This window comes from Myxocyprinus asiaticus, chromosome 20 (genome assembly GCF_019703515.2).
Source record: "Myxocyprinus asiaticus isolate MX2 ecotype Aquarium Trade chromosome 20, UBuf_Myxa_2, whole genome shotgun sequence".
NCBI lineage: Eukaryota > Metazoa > Chordata > Actinopteri > Cypriniformes > Catostomidae > Myxocyprinus > Myxocyprinus asiaticus.
The window spans coordinates 27,009,168-27,029,237 of record NC_059363.1 but is presented as its reverse complement, the minus strand read 5'-3'; the positions used below and the strand labels follow the sequence as shown (position 1 = coordinate 27,029,237).

At 39.2% G+C, this 20,070-nt stretch overlaps 1 protein-coding gene across 1 annotated transcript in view; it reads right to left on the bottom strand.

The window, feature by feature from the left end:
- Nucleotides 1–20,070, bottom strand: part of LOC127411260 (alpha-(1,6)-fucosyltransferase-like) — a 146,671-nt gene that overhangs the window by 91,721 nt on the left and 34,880 nt on the right. The window contains exon 2 of the mRNA XM_051646692.1: nucleotides 16,421–16,476. The gene's annotated coding sequence lies outside the window, so the exon portion shown is untranslated. The remainder of the gene's footprint in view (nucleotides 1–16,420; nucleotides 16,477–20,070) is intronic.

The following is a 20,070-nucleotide window of genomic DNA, read 5'->3' as shown; positions in this document are numbered from 1 at the left end:
TCATTATTTAATGAATTACTGCAGCCATGGTTGACAGGAAATGTGCCCATGTCTTTTTGGTAGTAATAGTATGATGCTTATTGCACTAGGTGAGATTTGTGAAACAAGCGCAATCTATAATAAGCCTAATTTATATAGAAAGGGGGCTTGTTTGCATGGAAAAGAATGACAATGACTTCATTTAAATACTCAAGATGCAGCCCTTTTTTAGCGCTGATTGCACCTGCTTAAACTAGATTGCGCTAGTTGTTGCACTGTTTAGAGAAATCACCCCAGTATGTTTGTTTTCTCTGGTAATGCTGGTTAACTAAGGAAGTCTTGCTGGTTAAGCTAGTCAAAAAGCCTTGTTTGAATGCCAGCAAATTAGCATCACCTGTTGTGGACCAGCAGCTGGGTCCTCCTGTATCTCCATGGCTGGCACTTTTAGGGTTTTCTGAGCAGACCATGTTAAAATCACAGACAGAGTCATGGAGCTCTGGTTGGTCCTGGCACCTCATCCTCCTTTCTTACCACCACAATGGAGGCTCTCACTGTAACCAAAGGCTCTTTTCTAAGCAAAACTGCCTCCCCTGACATCCCCAGACAATGGAGGACAGTGATTTCTGACAGTGGCCAACAGGGCAATCACCTGATTAAAAGGAAACAAAGGAGACGGGTGACCTCCGTCCAAGCATCTAATCTTGGAGCCACAATGAAAGGAGGAGATGCATTGTTCAAGGCTCGGTTTCTCGAAGGGTGTCAGCATTGGCTGTGGATGGATGAAGCTGGGGGAAGACTGGAGTCGGTGCAGAGAAAGAGTCCCGCAGAGTCTGGACCTGCTCCCAGCTGATCTGTCTTAATTATTCTTTTAACAGCCAGGAGAGTGAACTATTACACCACCACACAAACACACAAAACCACACATGCACAGCTGTTTACACAAAAGCTATCTTCATAGCTCTAAACTTATAAATACACAAAGGAAGTTCATCTGTATGTACTGTTTAATGTTGTTCTTGTGTCCTCTCTGGCAGACAGATGCAGTGTGCAAGAATGTCAACATCACGGCATTCTTCCGGATGATGTGGGTCAACACACATACCATTCCTCCACTGCTCTATTGGGACAGCCGTCAGTTCATGCGGGCTATAGTGGAAAATGTTTGCTGTGGCAGCAGCTTCAAAGCAAATATGCGGCACAGGAAATGACAGTACAGGCATTTCTATGTGGCTGAGCCTTTTTCTGGAACATCATCAACCTCTGTAGCTTACACCCTATGGGCCTTCCTCTCTCATATACACAGGAATGAATAAAGGCGTGGATTTTGGATTTAGTATGGTCTTTTATCTTGAAATCCTTGTTTCTTTACCTCACCTTAGTTGTGTATACAGTAGGTGTGCCTAGTAAAATCATTTGTTCTATTGCATCAATTTACATCTGTTTGCCATTGTTCCCTGTGTAGTGAAAAGAGTCTTTATGGTTATTACATTGAGTTTTTAGTCTGTGTCATTGTTTTTGTATTTCACATTCTAGTTTCAAGTTTTTCCACCATCGGGCCGAATGGTTCTTGCTGCGGAACCATCCCGTTCTCTACCAATCCGGGCTTGTTGGCATGGTTAAGGTTTTTTTTTTCCCCATTGTGGTGCTGCGAAGTCAGGATTAGAAATGACTGACTGGACAGGTGACCAATTATGAGTGTCACTAAAGGCATTTCACCAGCACAGCTGAGTATGATTAGTTAACCGTGCTGAGAAATCCAGGCCAGGAACGGTATCATGCCATGCTCAAGTGGAAATGCTACAGGAACAGTCACTCATAATCCTCTGAATCGTTTGGCCATGATGTTAAAGGGCCTATTGTTGCATTTTTATCAGTTAAACCTCTGAAGCTAAGACTCACTGCTACTTACAGGCCATGTACTCTATACTGTATGTATGGGCTATTCCAAAACTTCAGACTGATGTTTCCACTTAACCGGCAACGCTTAAAACACTTGTTTTAGCACAGTAGTTAATTGATAGGTTATAAGGAGGTTGTTTGCTGTTGTCTGGGTCACAGCAGGATGTACTAGTGTTTACACAATAAATGGCATGTGGTCACTTTCTAAAGGAAAAAGTACACTTCACATCTTGCACACAATGCATGTGACATGAATTGCACAGATAATCTCACATTTGCCAGGAGTTCACTGTTCTAAAGAGTATCACAAAGCAGTGGAAGTGCGAATGATTCAAATGTGTCCATACAGGCTTGAAGGCTAGAATGCTTGACCGTGCACAAGACGTTATGGTATATGGAAAAACAAAGCATCCCTAAGCTCTAGCAACCTTCAAATGTGGTTTAAGTGAAGGGATCACAAAATGATTTGAACCCATTTTTCCTGTATTTAGCTCAAATCGCCAGATAAAGATGTACATTCCAGGTGTAAATGGGGCTAGAGTATGTACAGTCAGTCTGGTTAAACTGATTTTCTAACATGGCTTTATCTTTTCAACACAGGTGTGATATATTCTATGCCATAACTATCAATTGAGATAGGGGATGAAAAACAAAATGTTTTTCATTTCGCTTCGTGCCTTCTGCAGCCTCCTTTCCAAATGGTAACCAGTTAGAACGAAATAAAAGAATGATTAATTAAGTATGTTCTTTTTAAAATTACAGTATTCTGTGCTAAGGGTGGGTGATATACCAGTTGCAGTGTTTCCACATCTCACAAGAGAAACAAGGCACATGTTTTGGAAAAACAAGCTCAAAATAAGGGATTTGCCTCAAACAAAATAAGCAAAAATAAGTGATTCCATTTTTCCCATATGGGGAATTTTTCTAAGTAGAAATCATAAGCATTGTATACAGTAGCCTATATAAGTAAAAAAAAAAAAAATCTTAATCTTAATATTAAATATATTCCCAAAAGTATTTCAAATATTAATTTGGCCAACTAACGAATCTCTGACTTCCTGTTCCAGTTGCTGCAGGCACGCTGCGCGAGTCTGTGTTTGTATTTTGCTAGCCTGCTTAGCATTGCTTATTCTTGCTTATTCACGTTCATTGTTTTGTCCTATGCCATTTTACCATGAGCTTTGGGTTTTTCCGCTTTTCTACTTTTTCAACTGATTGTATATTTTACCACGTGCACCCGTTTCTCTAATTTGTTCTTTTCTTTTTTTCCGCTTGTCTACATCTTGCGTCTTGACTGCATGCATTCGTTTTCTCCACTGTGTTTTACAAGGATTACTGCATCAATCTCAAACATCTGCTGATTAGGAACCATATCGATCTCAAACCCTCGCCACTCAAGAACAACCATAACAACAACAACAAACAACTGCAGTAAGTCATGGCATCTGCTCATGTTATTTCTTCCTGCATTGCATGCCATGTTTACTATAGCTTCTTCCATCAGCAGTGAGGGGTTTACATGTGATAAATGTAAGGAATTAGTCAGGCTGACAGAGAAGGTTAATGAGTTAGAGGCACGCATCCGAACATTAGTGGAGGTCAGTGAGAAAGAGAAGTCAGTAGATAATGTTTAGGATGAGGGTAGTACAGCGAGCAACACACTAGGGCTGCAACTAACGATTATTTTGATAATCTATTAATCTAACGATTACTGTAACGATTATTCAACGATTATTGCAATGATTAATCATTAGCTCTCAACCGATTATTCAGCTTGTGCCCTGACTTAAAAGGTTGTAATAAACGTGCTTACTAACAATAAAGAGGGCAAAATCATCTTTTAAAAACACCTCTAAATGACATTTCCCTTTAATTCTGTGAAAATACTTTTTATTAAGTTTAATTCAGTAAAGAAATTCACTGCAAAAAATCCTATTGTTATCAAGTGTTTTTGTCTTGTTTTCCATTTAAAATGGTCTAAAAATCCTTAAAACAAGATACATTTACTTATAAGCAACATATGCTTTAAGATAATGTCTCTTAAATATAAGTGTATTCTCTAAAAGCAAGTCTAAACATCTAATATGCTACTTCTCAGGTGAATGCATCTTTTTTTAAAGGATTTTTAGATATTTTAAAATATTTGTATTTTTAATATTATATTCAACATTCTCAGAATTTTTACTTCTGCAGTATAGCTGCTAAAGAAAATAGATATTTAAGCCAAAACAAAAACAAATCAAAAACGTACTCTCTCTCACCTTTCTGTTCACTTCAATCCATCTTTAACTCACAAAAAAAACAAACTCTCTCTTATTAATAAAGCTGCGTATTGCCAATTTTCTTCACGATAAGAAACACACAGTGACACATATATTATGATAAGTCGTGAGCCATCACATTATAATGTAGCTGCATTAAGCATGTGCGCTCGAGGGATGAGTGTCCCCGCGACAGAGTGTGCCTCAGCCGAGTGCAGTTTCAATCTCACTTCCCCGTTAGATCAGGACACTTCGCACAACTCATAGAAGAGACGCTGACCGCACAGAGAAATGTCAGTTTCTGAGTTTGTAGTTATTTACATGATCTGCTTCCGTATTATTTAAACTTTAATGAAGCTATAACACATTAAATATAACTGCATTTAAGATGTAACGCCGGGGTGTTTCCTTTAAAGAGCTTCGGCTCTTCTTATTCCACAATGAGAGTGCTTCTGTATTTACTTGGTATTTTTGTATAATTCCCTCATACTCTGCGATCTACATCACCTGAATCTGTTAAAGATTAGAGTGCATCTGGACTGTGAGCTATGCAATTCATCCTCTCCTCAGTCTGGCGCGAGCTGCAGTGCTGCTCTCGCACGTCATCATTAGAGTTTAATGTGATCTCATGTTACGTTAAATGAGATCAAACAACTATTCAACAACAAAACAAATGTGTCTACAATTTTTTATTGTCAACATTGTCGATAACGTCGACTAATCGTTTCAGCCCTAAAACACACACACTTTGGTTCCTGCCGAAGAGCCTCCGCAGCAGGGCGTTTGGGTGACGTCTCGGCGGCATACTTGCTCAGCAAAGCGACACCACTCTCCCGTTCCTGTTAGGGATTCCAATCAATTCTCCCCACTCAGTGATACACCCACTGAGAATCATGTTGAAAGAGCCTTAATAATTGGTGATTCTATTGTAAGGAACGTGGAAAAAGAGAGTCCAGCCACTATTGTTAAATGCATTTCGGGGGCTCTACGACAAAGAGAGTGTTATGGACAGCTGTCCGACACCTGTGTGTGTTTGTGTCTTTTTGGTTTATTATTAAACTATTATTTATATTGTTAAGCTGGTTCTCACCTCTTCCTTTCCATTGAATGTATTACACTGGTGCCAAAATCTGTGAAGGAGGAGGGATGCGCAGTAGTAGACCTCCTCGCCACTACCATCCACCCCAACGGAGCAGCCGCGGCCATCCGCCAGGGGACAGAGAGTGGATGAACGGCCGCCGATCGCGAGGGGAGGAGGGGCTCCTAACTGACCGCCTGGAGCAATTTTTGTTGTTGTTGTTATTGTTGTTTGTTTCCCTCCCCCTGTCCCCTCCCCGTGTCCCCTCCCAGATACAAGAAGGTGGGGATGACCTGCCGGCAGACGGGGCCGGAAGGGCAAGCCTCCCCCCAGGGAAAGGGGGTGGATGTACGCCATGCCAGGGGCTCCTCGGCCTGAGCGAACGAGGGAGGAATGTGGCAGGGCGGAGGGCGGGGCTGATTAGGCTGATTAAGCCCAAGAGGGATAAAGCTAACCGGAGACGGCAGTGTGACAGAGAGAGTTACGGACAGCTGTCCAATACCTGTGTGCATTTGTGTCTTTTTGGTTAAGTTTATTATTAAACTATTATTTATACTGTTAAGCCGGTTCTTGCCTCCTCCTTTCCATTGAATGTGTTACAATAATGTTAAAGAGGTGTGTGAACTTGCAAAAACGATGTCAGACCCTGTAATATGCTCTGGCCACCTCCGTGCTTGTCGTGGTGATGAGGTTTATTGTAGATTAGTGTCACTGAATGGCTGGATGTCTGAGTAGTGTCCGGAGAATAGCACAGGATTTACAGACAATTGGAAGAGTTTTTGGGGTAGACCTGACCTGCTAAAGAGAGACGGACTCCATCCCTCCAGGAAAGGTGCTGCTCTCCTCTCTAGTAATTTGGCTCATAGTCTTAATAGTGATAGTATTTGACTAACTGGGGCCCAGGTCAGGAAGCAGACAAACTGGTTAATCCGAACATATGCTAACTGCCTTGAGACGTCACACAGGTCACATAGACTACAACACATAGAGACTGTATCACCTAGATATCATATAGAGGCTGTGTCTGTTCCCCGAACTACCAAACACAGACCCCTTACTGTATCATTTAGAAAAAATTTTTATTAAGGTCAAACTAAAAAAAAATAAATAAAAAAAAATAAATCATATAAAAGGTAGGGCTACTAAACATTAGATCTCTTTCTACCAAAGCACTAATTGTAAATTATATCATTACAGATCATAGTTTGGATGCGCTCTGTTTGTCTGAAACCTGGCTTAAACTGGATAAATATATTAGTTTAAATGAATCTACTCCCCCAGGTTATCTTTATAAACATGAGCCTCGTCTGAAGGGTTGAGGAGGAGGTGTTGTTACAATTTACAGTTAAGTTTTTGGTGTTACTCATAGGACAGGATATAAGAATTTCTGTCGTCTTTTGCCCTTGCTACAGTATATAGATCACCTAGGCTATTCTCTGGTTTCCTTGGTGAATTTGCAAATTTTCTATCAGATCTAGTAGTTACTGTGGGTAGAGCTTTAATTGTAGGTGACTTCAACATTCACATAGATAATAAAAATGACACATTGGGATTAGCATTTATTGATATTCTCAACTCTCTTGGAGTCAGACCAACAGTACCAACTCATTGCCATAATCATACGCTAGATTTTATTCTGTCATATTGAGTTGATGTTGATACTGTAGAAATTCTACTGCAGAGCGATGACATCTCAGATAATTACCTTGACTCTTGTTTGCTGCGATCAGCTAAAGTCAATCAATCACTCATATACCGAGGTTACCAGAGCCGGCCAGATCCAGCTCCATTCCTGCTTGGTGTCGGACTCCACTGCTACGTGCCACTGAGTGATGATGACAAACTATAGCTGGTGCTAGCCAGACATCCCTTCAGTCTGTTTACTTCAGAGGATGAACTGATGCCAACTCCAACCATAAGACTTCGGCTACTTCATATGGCACTGCCTGAAACTTGGATTTAGGATGGACCCACCGAACCTCACCGAAATAACCTGCCGGTTGAACTGCGATGCACCTCATTAATCTCTGCCTGCATCACCTTTGTCTATTGATGGACTACACTCTTGAAATGGAATACATAGACTATAATTGAATTGCCAACAAAAGCCTTCATCAGCCAACTTACAAAGGACAATGCATCTATGTGAACTTCTGCAGTTAATCCAGGATGGACTTCAAAGACATTAGTCATTAATGTTAAAGTTAATAAAAAAAATCTTCTTTCTTTTTTTAACACTGGAACTTAACGCTTACTTAATTTACAAATTTTAAACCATGACTTGCACTGCACACAAATAACTAATATTGGCATTATATTCATGTTGTTTGACAGTGCAACTGGCCCCCACAGTGAGCCTGGTTTCTCCCAAGGTTATTTTTCTCCATTAACCAACATCTTATGGAGTTTTGTGTTCACTGCCACAGTCGCCTTCAGCTTGCTCACAGAGACTCTAAATACAATTATTATTTAATTATTTATACACAATTTACAATCATATTTAATCAAACTACACAATGATGACTCTTAAGACTTCATAGATATTACAGTTTCATTTTTTTTTTTTTTTAATGCATAATTTCTTGTAAAGCTGCTTTGAAACGATGTGTGTTTTGAAAAGCGCTATACAAATAAAAATGACTTGATTTAAAATCAATTAATAGCCTTAATCTCTTTCCTACATGCATGCACACACAGTGTGGGCGTGTTTGGACTAAACCTCACCTTATGCGGGGACGAAAGATTTGTCTTTTTTTAACATTGCTTTTTAAACTAGCGGTTTCCTTCAGAATCAAAGTGCATGCTTATATTCTACTAAATAGAGAGAAGCCTAATTTTTACGGGCAACAGGAAGTGGTGTAATTCTGAAAATTTACTGTGATAAACCCTTTGTTCTTTGTTTTCATGAAAAAAATTAGCAGAACAAAACTAACCAGGAATTAACCGGTTATCAAAATTTATAAGTAATGTTTTTACTCCGGAACAATTGATAGGGATTTAGTTCCCATTTTCAGTTACATTCTGCAAAAAATTTGGTTAGTTTTCGGTTTTCGTTTTTTGAACCGGTTTCAAAACTGTAACTTTTAACTGTCTTGTCTAATGAGAAATAAGGCAAATATCAATAAAACTAATATCATATACCGTCTGCAAATATGTGCATATCTCGTTTAAACAGATGTAATACACAAACCTCACAAAACTTGAGCAGATCCAGCATCCTGTGGAGTGCTCATTTATTTACCTCTAAACCATGTATTCTAAAAGTCTCTCCTCAACAGTTCCCTGTAACTTTTCTGATGATAAAAGGCAAATATCAATAAAACTTCTATTATAAACCATCTGTAGATATACAGATATCTCATTTAAAAAGATGTCATTCACGAACCTCACGAAAGTCCAGTGTTTTCTTCCCTTCAAGCTCTCATCTAATATCTTTCTCTGAAGCGGTATTCTATCAGCCAGAATCCAAAAATTCAGGATCAAAAGTTCCTCTCATTCACAAATCATGATGGTCCGTCTGTGACAATCCAAGTGGCGATCCAGGCCGTTTAAACTGTCAGGAGATGGATCCGCACGATCGCGTGAGTGCAACTTCATGGCTGCGTCTGAAACTAGGAAAATGCTGCCTCTGGAGGCTGTATATGGAGGCACAATGAAATAAAGGTGCTTTACTTATTGACTGTCCGGAGACCAGTTTCCTTAAGAGTTCCATTCATTCAAAACAGATGTCAGTTAAGCCAATAACTGATTAGGCAGCAAGGTAGCAAGTCAGCTGCCTATGTTTTCAGATGCAGCCCAAGATAAAGCGCGTCATGTGTGCTATAAGTAAATGTCTTATACACTATGCACTGTATGTACAATTGGTTTGATTCGATATTTTTTGAGTAAATGCAATTGCTAACATGGACATGCCATCCATGGTTGCTGGACTACTGTGTGTACTGTTATTTCCTTCTTCCTAATATATTAACAACTTCTGCAACTTATGTGCAAATAAATTAAATACATTTGATGACTAAACAGAAATCTGAAGAAACTGCTATCTACCATTTAAAAGACAATATAATTTTTTTATTTTGTGTGAAATTTTGTAAATATATTGCTAAATAATTTTTTTTGCAATTTTATGTTTGTTATTTACTATATTAAGTTGTGTGATATATAGGCATTGTATCAGCCACCCTGCTCTCTGGATATCGGCATCGGACATTAAAAAAACCCCATATTGGCCGATCACTAATAAAAAGCCCCTCACCTCTGCCATATGGATAAGTGCAAGTAAGTGCTCTCAAAAGAGATGCCATAAGCTGACTTTATTGATATTTAGTGAAGGGAGATCCTATAAGCACTGTCAAGCAACCAAGCCCCTGTAACAACAGCTCCAGAAGACCACTAACAGCTGTTGCTAAGCAACTTCAGCATCGGCGGAAGGGCAAATCCTCTTAAAATATACACACACACACACACACACGCACACACACACACAACTTCCATGGTTCAGAGCAACCTGGAAATAACCCAGATGTTTCTGAGAAAAAGTCTCATTTATTTATTTATTTATTTATTTTTATCAGAAATGCAGTCTTTTGCAGCAGTATATACTGTAAATTATTTATGATCACAGTTTTAAGTTAGTACATGTAGGGATGGCATGTAGAAGCTGTAAGCAAGTAAATAGGTGAAAAAAAAAAACATCTAACCTTTTGTGTACTACATTCTACTATTTCAGCATAAAGTGTGTTTAGATTCTTGCACATCACTGGGAGTGCAAGATTCCACTCGTACATCTTGTAACAGTACTGTATGTTCGAAAGAGACTGACAGCTTGTGGAAATGTGTGGATCTTCTCTGTGATAGATCTATTTTTGTGAAAATTTGTTTGCAAGGAAGTGAATGTGTTGAGGTCACAGTAACACTCATGTGACTTTATGCTTGAGGCTACATATGTATGCGAGAGTGTGTGTATGTGTGTTTGTGTGTGTCCAGGTTTATGGTGAGTAATGAGAGCAAAAGTCTTTTGTCAAGAGGATCATTATGTTCCTGATTAACAGCAAAAGAGATGATGGGTGTTTACACGTCACTATAACTGAGATGACGGTGTGTGCGCTTGCTTAGCTATAGTACAGTATAAATCTGAAGGAAAAAAAATCCCTTTGGAACATTTGGGGATGTACTCCTTTGGAAAGTTTATTTATAAATTAATATATCATGTTTTTTGTCCCCTAAAATACTTAAAAGTATCTTTTATCAGTAGGGTTAGAGTTTCGGTTAGTCGGCAGTATTTAGAAATACCTTTTATATAAAAACAATTTAAGTCTATGGTGTGTTCTCATTTAAATAAAGTGCATGTGTGTGTGTGTGTTTCCTTTTATTAGAGAAGCACTGCTAGTAGAGAAATGAAACAAAGGATGTCTAAATAGTGTCAATTTCCCAGCATTGTGCTGGGAAAAGAATTTGAAAATAAGTAAACACAATAAAGAGAAATAAATAGGAAAAAAGCTGATGTGAAAATTGTCAGATATAAACAGTATGGTAAATGCCAGCCTCATTATACACACACATCCTCTGCCTCACATTAAAGAGCTGCTATCTATTTCTTTTGTTTATTTTTTTTATTTTTTTTTTTATCAGCAGTGCTTTTTCTGATGAAATTGCTCAAAGAGATATAAAAAATTTCAAGAGCTCAACATCTAGTTAAAATTACTGAAGTGTCTGATCCTAGAAAGACATAGCCCTGTGATCTAACAGATATTATTTATCACAAAACAAAATATAATAATAATAATATTCGTTAAACGCTAATCATGTAGGTCCCAATATACAGTAAATCTCACCAACATGTTTACATCTTGAAGGGACAGTTCACCCATAAACAACAATGTCATGATTTACTCACTTTCATGTTGTTCCCTACACGTATGACATTCTTTATTCAGTGGAACTTTCATTACATCTTTGTTTTCCCATATAATGAACGTGAATGTTGACTAAGACGTTCAGTCCCTAACATTTTGCCTATCCTTTTGTGTTCCTCTGAAGTTTGGAACAGGTGTTTTTCTCTATTAGTCTCACCCTGAATTAAAAAAAATAAAAATAAATGGCATTTAATAAACAAAAAAATACAAATAAAACAAAAACTTTTATAACAGTGTCTCAAAAAGACAAGGTAAAAACCACCTCACAGCATCATTCTGGTATGAAAGTGGAACATCAAAAAGGGATGTAACAAATTTAGACTGGAATTACATTCTCTGGGGGGAAGTTGCCAAGTTACCGTGTTCATGTTTAAGTATATAACAGTTTCAAAGTCATTTCCAAAACATAATTCTGTTCTGAGTGGTATATTAAATTTCTTTTCTATGAAACAAAGGCATGTCTGTCAATAACTCGCCTCAAATATCATCTCATTACCTTTCATTGCAGGAGTCTAATGCACTTAGCAGGTTCGACCTATTCTAGGAACTCTGCTTTGCTCTTAATGAAGAGCCCATAAGAATGTTAGTGAGAAATGCAGCAGCTTTTGAAGTGAAACATTGGACTTCACAGTGTCAGTCATTTCTAACAGAGAGATAATGGAGAGCCACATTTTGTGTCTATCTTTAGAAAAGACCTAATAATGAAACTCATGAGCTATGAGATGTGACACATTTGCCCCTGACTGTGTCGTCTGACGGAGGAAAGTCAGCAAAAGAGGGAGACATAGAAAGAGGGAGAGGAAAGGAAGAGTGTTTTGAGGGGCTTTAAGGAGAGTGAGGCTGAGAGGCTGCTGTCATGCTCTAGTTGGCCTGCTGAAAGATGGTTAAGACAAGTTTAAGAGGGTTTGGGGGGGTTGCTGGGATTCTCCTTTACTGAGCAGCTCTGTGTCTCGACAGAAACAGCAGCAGTGACAGTAACAGGGCTGACTCGCTCAGTTCGTTCACAGCCCACATGGAAGACAACACTTATTCATGAAGAGACTGATTTTACCAAACACGGCTTCATGTCAAACCTGTTACATGCTCTCAGCAGTGAGGCATTTAGAAAGAACATATGCAAAAAAAAAAAGAAAAAAAAAAAAAGACTTCAGATGCACATTCAGATATGCACACATATGCAGGGATACTTGCAAATAAAAGACATTCATTGGCTGAAACTGAAAATTCTGGACAAACTGGGCCAAAACTGAAACCCGAAAAGGTTTCATTTAAAATTAGCCTTTGATGGAATAACGAAATATATTCTATTAATATTATACTGTTTTTGTAAGTGATTACACTTATTCTTCCTTCAGTTGTCACTAATAACATCTATGCTCTAGCACCTTTTAAAATAATATATACAGTATTTAGATATATTATATAGATAAAAATGACATTTTATATATACAGACCTGCAAACTCACAAGAGGTGAAAAAGGTGACATGTTTACGAATTAAATCCCTGTAGGGGGGTCTGGGGACATCCTCCCCCATAAGAAAATTTGTGTGATTTTCTGACAAGAAAATAAAGGGAAAAGACAACATCTGCTTCAAGTAAAAAAAACACATTTATTGACACCTCCTCACTTGAACTTTTTAGCACACCAGCCACAACTTACTGGTCAAAATGTATTTATTTCTTCAGTCTTTTGCCTTGCACAAGTCTTTCAAGTGCCTGTTTTCACTGCTTAGCAATTTGCCTCTTTCCTGCAACATTTTCTTCCTCTTTGGCTTCAAGCCTTTTTTCTGCAGCACATGTAGTCAAACTCCATCCTCCTCTCTCAGACTCTGAGCAACTTCTTTTGTCGCTGGGCCTTGTCTCTTGTTCCTGCCAAATTGATGTTGCTGCACAGCCTCCTGTCTACTGCCCCAAACTTAACATCATCCCTATTGAACATCTCTATGGCACTCTGCTTCCTGGACTGCAAAGTGTATTTCACAGTCTGGATGGCACTAAATGTAGCAATGTTCATGCTGGTTCTTCTGGGGTCTATGATGTCGCCCATCAGATTGAAAGACGATTCCACCAAGGGACCATGGAAGATGGACATAGCAGCTTTTACAGCTTGGCACAGGCCTGGATATTTTCCAACATCATCTCCCTCTTTGAAAGTGGGCAGGGTCTGGTCCACACTATACTGAAGAATCTCCTAGTGAGTGTCAGCATCAGGTGGCAGCATGTGACTCATCATTTGTGTGAGCTTCTTCAGTTCAAACCCAGTCTGAGAGTGCCCTCTCACAACTGGATCCATGGCAGACAAACACTGCAGGGTCTTGCTCTGCAAAGGAAGCTTTTTCTACAGGTATTTGGCACATGTAGTGTATGCCCTGGAGGCTTGTTGAAGGAATGGCTTCAGCAGATGAAACAGAGATCAACAACAATAAGCACACAAACACTACTGTACATATAATCATACAAACCCAGCAGAGGCTCCAAATTAATCATTCTATTTACTCCCAGGGTGTTGTGGATGTGCCACTCTGAATCGATCAGCATCCCCGTCCCACATACATCTCTTTCACAGGTAGCAGTTTGCCATCAAAGTCCAGAGTTGCCAGAGCTTTGGGTATTGGGTTCAGGTGTTTAGACTGAACAAAGCAGGCAAGGGATTTTGTGAAAACTTGCAGCTGTTTGTCATGCAGTTTATGGACAAGTATCTGACTGCCCTGTAAGGAAAATAACATGAAGTAATGGTTTAAATGTACAAAAATGCACACAAGGAATACATAATAATTATAACTCAAGACTTCACAAAGGTAAGTAATAGGATTCACTTAGAATCATCTCAGTTTGAAAAAGCATAAAAGAACATGTCTAAGGACCTACAGACACCCTGTGCTCAAAGAAAGTGTTTGTAAGTAATTATTAGACATGAGATTGCTATAATTTATTTTCTGGAGCCAGCCACCACATAATTGTTACATTTTTATCATTATAATCCAATTGTCATAATTTGGGATTTTAAAACATATCAGCTGGCTTCAGGGCTCCTTTTTCATCATCATAAAAGTTTGTTAAGGCTGACCCCAATTGCATCCGTCAACTTTAAATTATCCGCCAGAGCCGGTGTTTCGGTTTAAAGCAAAGACTCCAGCGCGCTTGCTGATTGGAAAATACTAGAGACGTCCTCTGCCCCACATGACACCTGCTGTAGCGGCAGCTAATTACATGATATATGACAAAAGTGAAGCTTATACGCAAATATTAAACACCCAAATTGTTGTTTTGCGACTTAAAACATAAAACTGAAGAATAATGCTTCACTACTTTTACATATCTAAATTGAATACATTAGCAAACAACACTGATCATGTTAAAACGTAACCATGGTCAACACGATCATTCATTAAAACACAATGGGTCTTGTTTCATTACGTGTACATTTTTATTTCCCTTGGAACTTTTGAAAAAAGACAGACGTTAAAATCAGATAGAAATACGGATGCAGTGGGAGTTAGCCTTAACTCAGCAAAAGTATTCCGATTCATTCTGAACTGACGTTGTAATACACTAAAGTTAGCTTGTGTGCTAATAAGCTTACCAACAGGTTGGGAAAAGTTTGATGGGGTAACGTTAGGAAAAATTTATCACGACACACTTAACTTACCAACAGACAAAGTAACTTGATCTGGTACGTTAACGTTACTGTAACAACTAGTTACCTAAGGTTAAGTTAGTTAAAAAGCATTACATCATTGGCAGCAAACTTACCTCAGAATTGTAGTACCGCAAAAAGTTGTCTTGATCCATGGAAAAGAAGATGATGCCATTATCTTGATTCTGATTGGCCAAAAGAGTCGAGGCGCCGCACCAAAAGTTTTATTGAGAAAAAGGTCGGGACAGCTCTAGATACGTCTATGGTCTCACTCCAGTCTAAGGGAAATTAGCCCATTTCCGATTCTTGTGAGGTTTATTGTGCTTGCAATTTCAGACATTAAGAAGAAATACATAATTAATAATAATTGCTGTCCCTATATTTTGCATTCCAGGGGCATTTTTGTCAATTTCAATGACATTTTTGCCCCAAACCCCAATTAAATCCACTGATATGGGCATGCACTGTGATCTGAGACTTCTTGTTGCAGACAAGTTGCTGACTGAAAACTTCAAAAGCGACAACTTTAAGTCCTGTCGTGTGGGCTTGGCTTAGGTCTGTGCAGATTAAATCATATATCGATGTATCATAATTCTCACAGTATTGTATCGATACTTCAGATCCTTTTATAAAACATTTTTGCATTTATGTGTGCATTCATATAATTTCCTACAGTTAACATAATGAAGAAGCAGGTTGTCTATATAAGCACACACTCTCAAACGGGCATTTCTCAGTGCGATTATAGCAGGCGACTATGAGGCGTTGTAGTGGATAACAGTGAATTAAGCCACACGGATTGAAACTGAGCTTGAAACTGATCCCGCAGTTTCATTCAGTCTCTCTTGAGCATCTGGCAGTTTCAATCATTGAAACTCAATCAATCCAATTCTGATATTGTGAATAGGCATGTGACATATTTGGTAATACAGTATATCATTGTAATTAACATGCACAATATTGTTATCATGGGCACTTCAAAATAACAAAGAATTCGGTCGCTCGGTATACTGCAGCCTTCAAAGGATGCATCCTAGCTAGCATGCAGCCTTAGAAATGAGACACAGCTCACATTACCCTTCAAGAATATATGCTGATGCGTATGAAAACAATAGAGACCGGAAATTGAAAACAGGCGAATTGTGGGACACTTCCACGTTCAGGAAAAAGGTGGATAGGTAGCTATATATTTGCAACTGGCTTCCTATCCAGAAATAAACATGCATACTATTGTTGTAGCCAAGTAGTTGTTCAATTAGCATTTTAAATGTTAAGCGGTTCTTTTCAAAATTCTTTGTTATTTGTTCATTTAAAGGGCCAGTTCAGGATTGAAAAAAGCAATTAAATGTTATGTTTATTAAGAGAACAACAATAAAGTTTGTTTATCTTTCAACCCGTTTTTGTAATGTTATTCAGTACCGCGATAATACCGTATTCTGTTATGAAAGCTTCAGCAATTATCGTGATGCTAAAAGTTGATACCGTCACATGCCTAATTGTGAAGCACTGTGATATATATATGTGCATTGCAATGTGAATCACATCAGGAGGTGGTTGATGACACCCAGCTTTAATATACACAATTGTTTACCACAGAAAAACAAGCAACCAAGGTACATATACAGACCCACACATACAGCAGAGACTTACCAGACTGGGCGTCCTGAAAATATTCAGCTGGTACACACAAGAACGATTCCCTCCACCTGTAACACACGAAAAAATATATTTGCATTATCGACACAAGGTAATATTCTCTCCTTTTTTACAGTCAGCAGGAAAAGAGCTCTCAGACAGGGGTAATTTGTCTTCTCCTCAAGGGTATTCATGGAAAGGACTGGAAAGAGTGTGCAAGTAAATGACAACAGTAACATTTTTCAAGGGAAGTGTGTGTGAGATGCAGTTTTGAGATTCGGAATCATCTGTTGTTTCTATCACAACCCGCAAACTGATGGCTCTGAACAGTAATACCCACTCTCCCCTGCTACCGTGGCAACAGCTCAGGATAGATAGCAGCATCAGCTGTAATAGAAACCCATTAAGCAACGCTCAAGTCCAAAAGAATGACGTACATGTGCACACACATTCAGTCAGCCCCAAAAGGCACAACTTGACCTTGCTGCATTTTTGACTTGTACGGAAAAGCTACATATTTTCAAAGGGTATGTGTAGGACACAAACCATCCAAACTGTGATGGGTGTGTTGGGTACAAATAACAGCCACATATTACTTTATTGTTGTACTAGATTGTTACTACATGGCTCTCTGGAATACATGATTGTAATGACTGACCGTTTATTCACAGAAGGGAAGTTAGGGAATTCATATTTCATAGTACGGCACTTTTAATATGGAGAAGAGGAGAGTCGATCACAAATCCTGTGCTTGGAGTATTAGAGGCGAGACAGTAAGGCTAGTTATGTTTTATTAAATGCTCTCTTCCAGAGCTAGCGCAGCTACGATATGCTGGTACTTAATATTTCAGCGGCAGACATTGGAATTCTGACTGTTCGGAAGGGGAGATGTGTGGCTCCTGTCTCCACAAAGTCCAGTCTGAATGATTTGAGGGGTTTGGTCATTGGCATCCTAGTCAGCTACTAAATGGTAACCGCCGCAGTGTCTGCTCTTATGGGATGACAAATTCTCTGCACAGTAAAAGTGGCAAGTCTGGTCAGACCCTAAAGACCTGTTCACACCATAAAAAAATACACCAAATTTATTATTAAATTTATTTTCCTAAACAAAAACAAAACATTCATACCATGTATGATTACTTGTTGCCATTATGGTTGCCATTCAACATATTTTGGTTCTGGACACAAAAAAAGCCAATTTATTATTGGTCAGTGTTTTTTTTTTTTTTTTTTTTTTTTTGCCATTCAAAAAAGAAAAAAATCAATCTACTCCCCATAAATAAAAGATCCTCACAAAAAAAATGTCCGACTCGGTACGTTTAAATGCACTTTAGAAGTTTGATTTCAGTCAGACTAAAACAATAATTCATCTTTTAAATTGTCATGTAAAAGTCCAACTGAAATCATACCAGTCAAATTTTTGCAAAGTCAGACTAACAGAACTAGATCATGCAAAAGTAGCTCGGCTTCATACAACATGTTGAAATGTTAACCGGACCACAACTGTACTTCCTTTAAATATTCAATTACGCATTGTGTCATGTAAGCTTGGGCAGCCTCATTCCATCTGTGCATGCACGCTGGTGTCTTTGCAGGTCCAGGAATGAAGTGGGTAGGATATATGGAGTGAGTTAGATGCATTGCCGGACTCAATCCCCAGAACCTCCGTATGTGTATAAGATGCGATGCCAGGGATTGGAGCATGCATCACAGCCCACAGGCCAGGACGTCAGGCCACCATTCCCCTTACGTGCCGTGGCCCAGGGCAATAGGTCCAGTGGAGGTGCAACCGCCAAGAGGGTAGCACGTGTGGCCGCTGGACCAATTAACCTGTACCAATCCCTTTATTCACTTCCCGTCCTTCAAAAAGCGCTATTATACCAGGATGATGCCCTACCTTTTATTTTAGACACTTTCCCCATTGGACACTTTATTCCTCTTTTTTGTTTATTATTTAAAACAAACACCTCACCGAGGCCTGATGCCACACTCACTGTGTCTGTGCCGAACATTATCGGCAAAAATTCTTGGTGTGAATAAGCCTTTAAAGCTCTGTGATCTCAGGTACTTGGCTGTGTATCTAATAACATTTATTATGAATATGGAGCATATTATGCACAAAACATCGTTCATTAGAAACATTGACTGTTTAGCACAGCCTTTTACTGTAAGTCAGCAGTGTTCGAGATCAAAGGTAAAATGAAAGGTGAAAAGTCAGTGGGGATGTGATGGCCGCCTCTGTAATATTTCTCCTCATGCTGGGCAGCAGCTACAGACTAGCACCATCTCTATAAGCACACAGGGATGGGGGCAAACTGCAAACACTCCTGCTGTGTGTTCGCACCATAAATGTGTGTGGAGCTGTGCCAGGTATAAGCGTATACATGCACAGATCTTGCCCAAGGAGGTAGAGGCACAGATGGGCATTTCTGGATGGCTGCTTCTCCCCGAGGGGTCAAAAGCAGAGGGAGGTGTTGGCAGGCTTCTGCATATCGCTGCTGCGCCAGCACCACACAAAATATACTCATACCCTGTCCCAAACATATGCTTTATTTGAAAAGTGGGGAAATGCAGAATTGTACGCTGTGTGATCTTTGCTATCCTTTAAGATACAGTTGGTGCTAGTCAGATTGTATAATATGATCACAATTTGATCTTTGGTAAAGCCCCTGGCAGACTGTGCCATCAACAGTTTTTTTTATTGTCAGAATGTAAGATATACATTTAGCAATTGACAGCATTGACTGGGCATTTCAAGTCACCTGTCCATGTCACATGTAGCATGATGTTAATTGTGCCAGGCAAATAGCAAAGAGTTTTGTAATTAAAGCACAATCTACAACTGAACCTTATTTGCAAAGAAAGGAGGCGTGTTTGTGCATAAATGAATGACAATGACTTAATTTAAACAACCAAGAGGCAGGTTTTTTTGTGCTAAATTATTCGAAAGTGGTGCGGCTGTTTAATGAATTTGCCCTTGAGTGTCTGGAGTCAGTTGTGGCTTGAAAACTGGGAAAGATGGGGAAAGATGCTCAATTAAAAATGTTGATATCACGTTGCCTGTATGATAGACATGACATTGCCTTTACATTATAATTGTACTATCAAATTTCCACAGAGTAATCTCTGAGGAATGGGACGTCCTCATATGCCCACCCTGCCATAAAAACAGCCAAAGCAGGATTGCTGCTCTTAGCTGGTTTAAGCTGGTTTAAGCTGGTCTCCCAACCAAGTCACGCTGGTGCTCAGTGGGTTATGCTGGCCGTCCAGCTTGTCTCTCAGCCTGACCAGCTGAAAAGTGCCCAAAATCCCTCTAAAAAGGTCAATGTACCAGCCCGGGAGACCAGCTCAGACCAGCAAACCAGCTTGTTTTTTTGTTTTTTTTTCAGCATAGTGAGCAAATGAAGACATCATCGACTGCCCATTTCTCAGGGCGAACTCTGTGTAACTTTAATATTTAGATTATAACGTAAATGGTAACAGTATGGTAGGCCATGATCATAAGGGCAAGGTAATATCAACATTTTTAAATGAGCATCATTCCCTCTTTTGGCCACTGTGGTACTCTATTTCTTTCTTACACAAACACACAAGCCATCAATTGTTGTGCTCTTATCGGTTCTTTATTAGATGGGCAGCAAAGAAGCAGTGACATTGCAAAATTC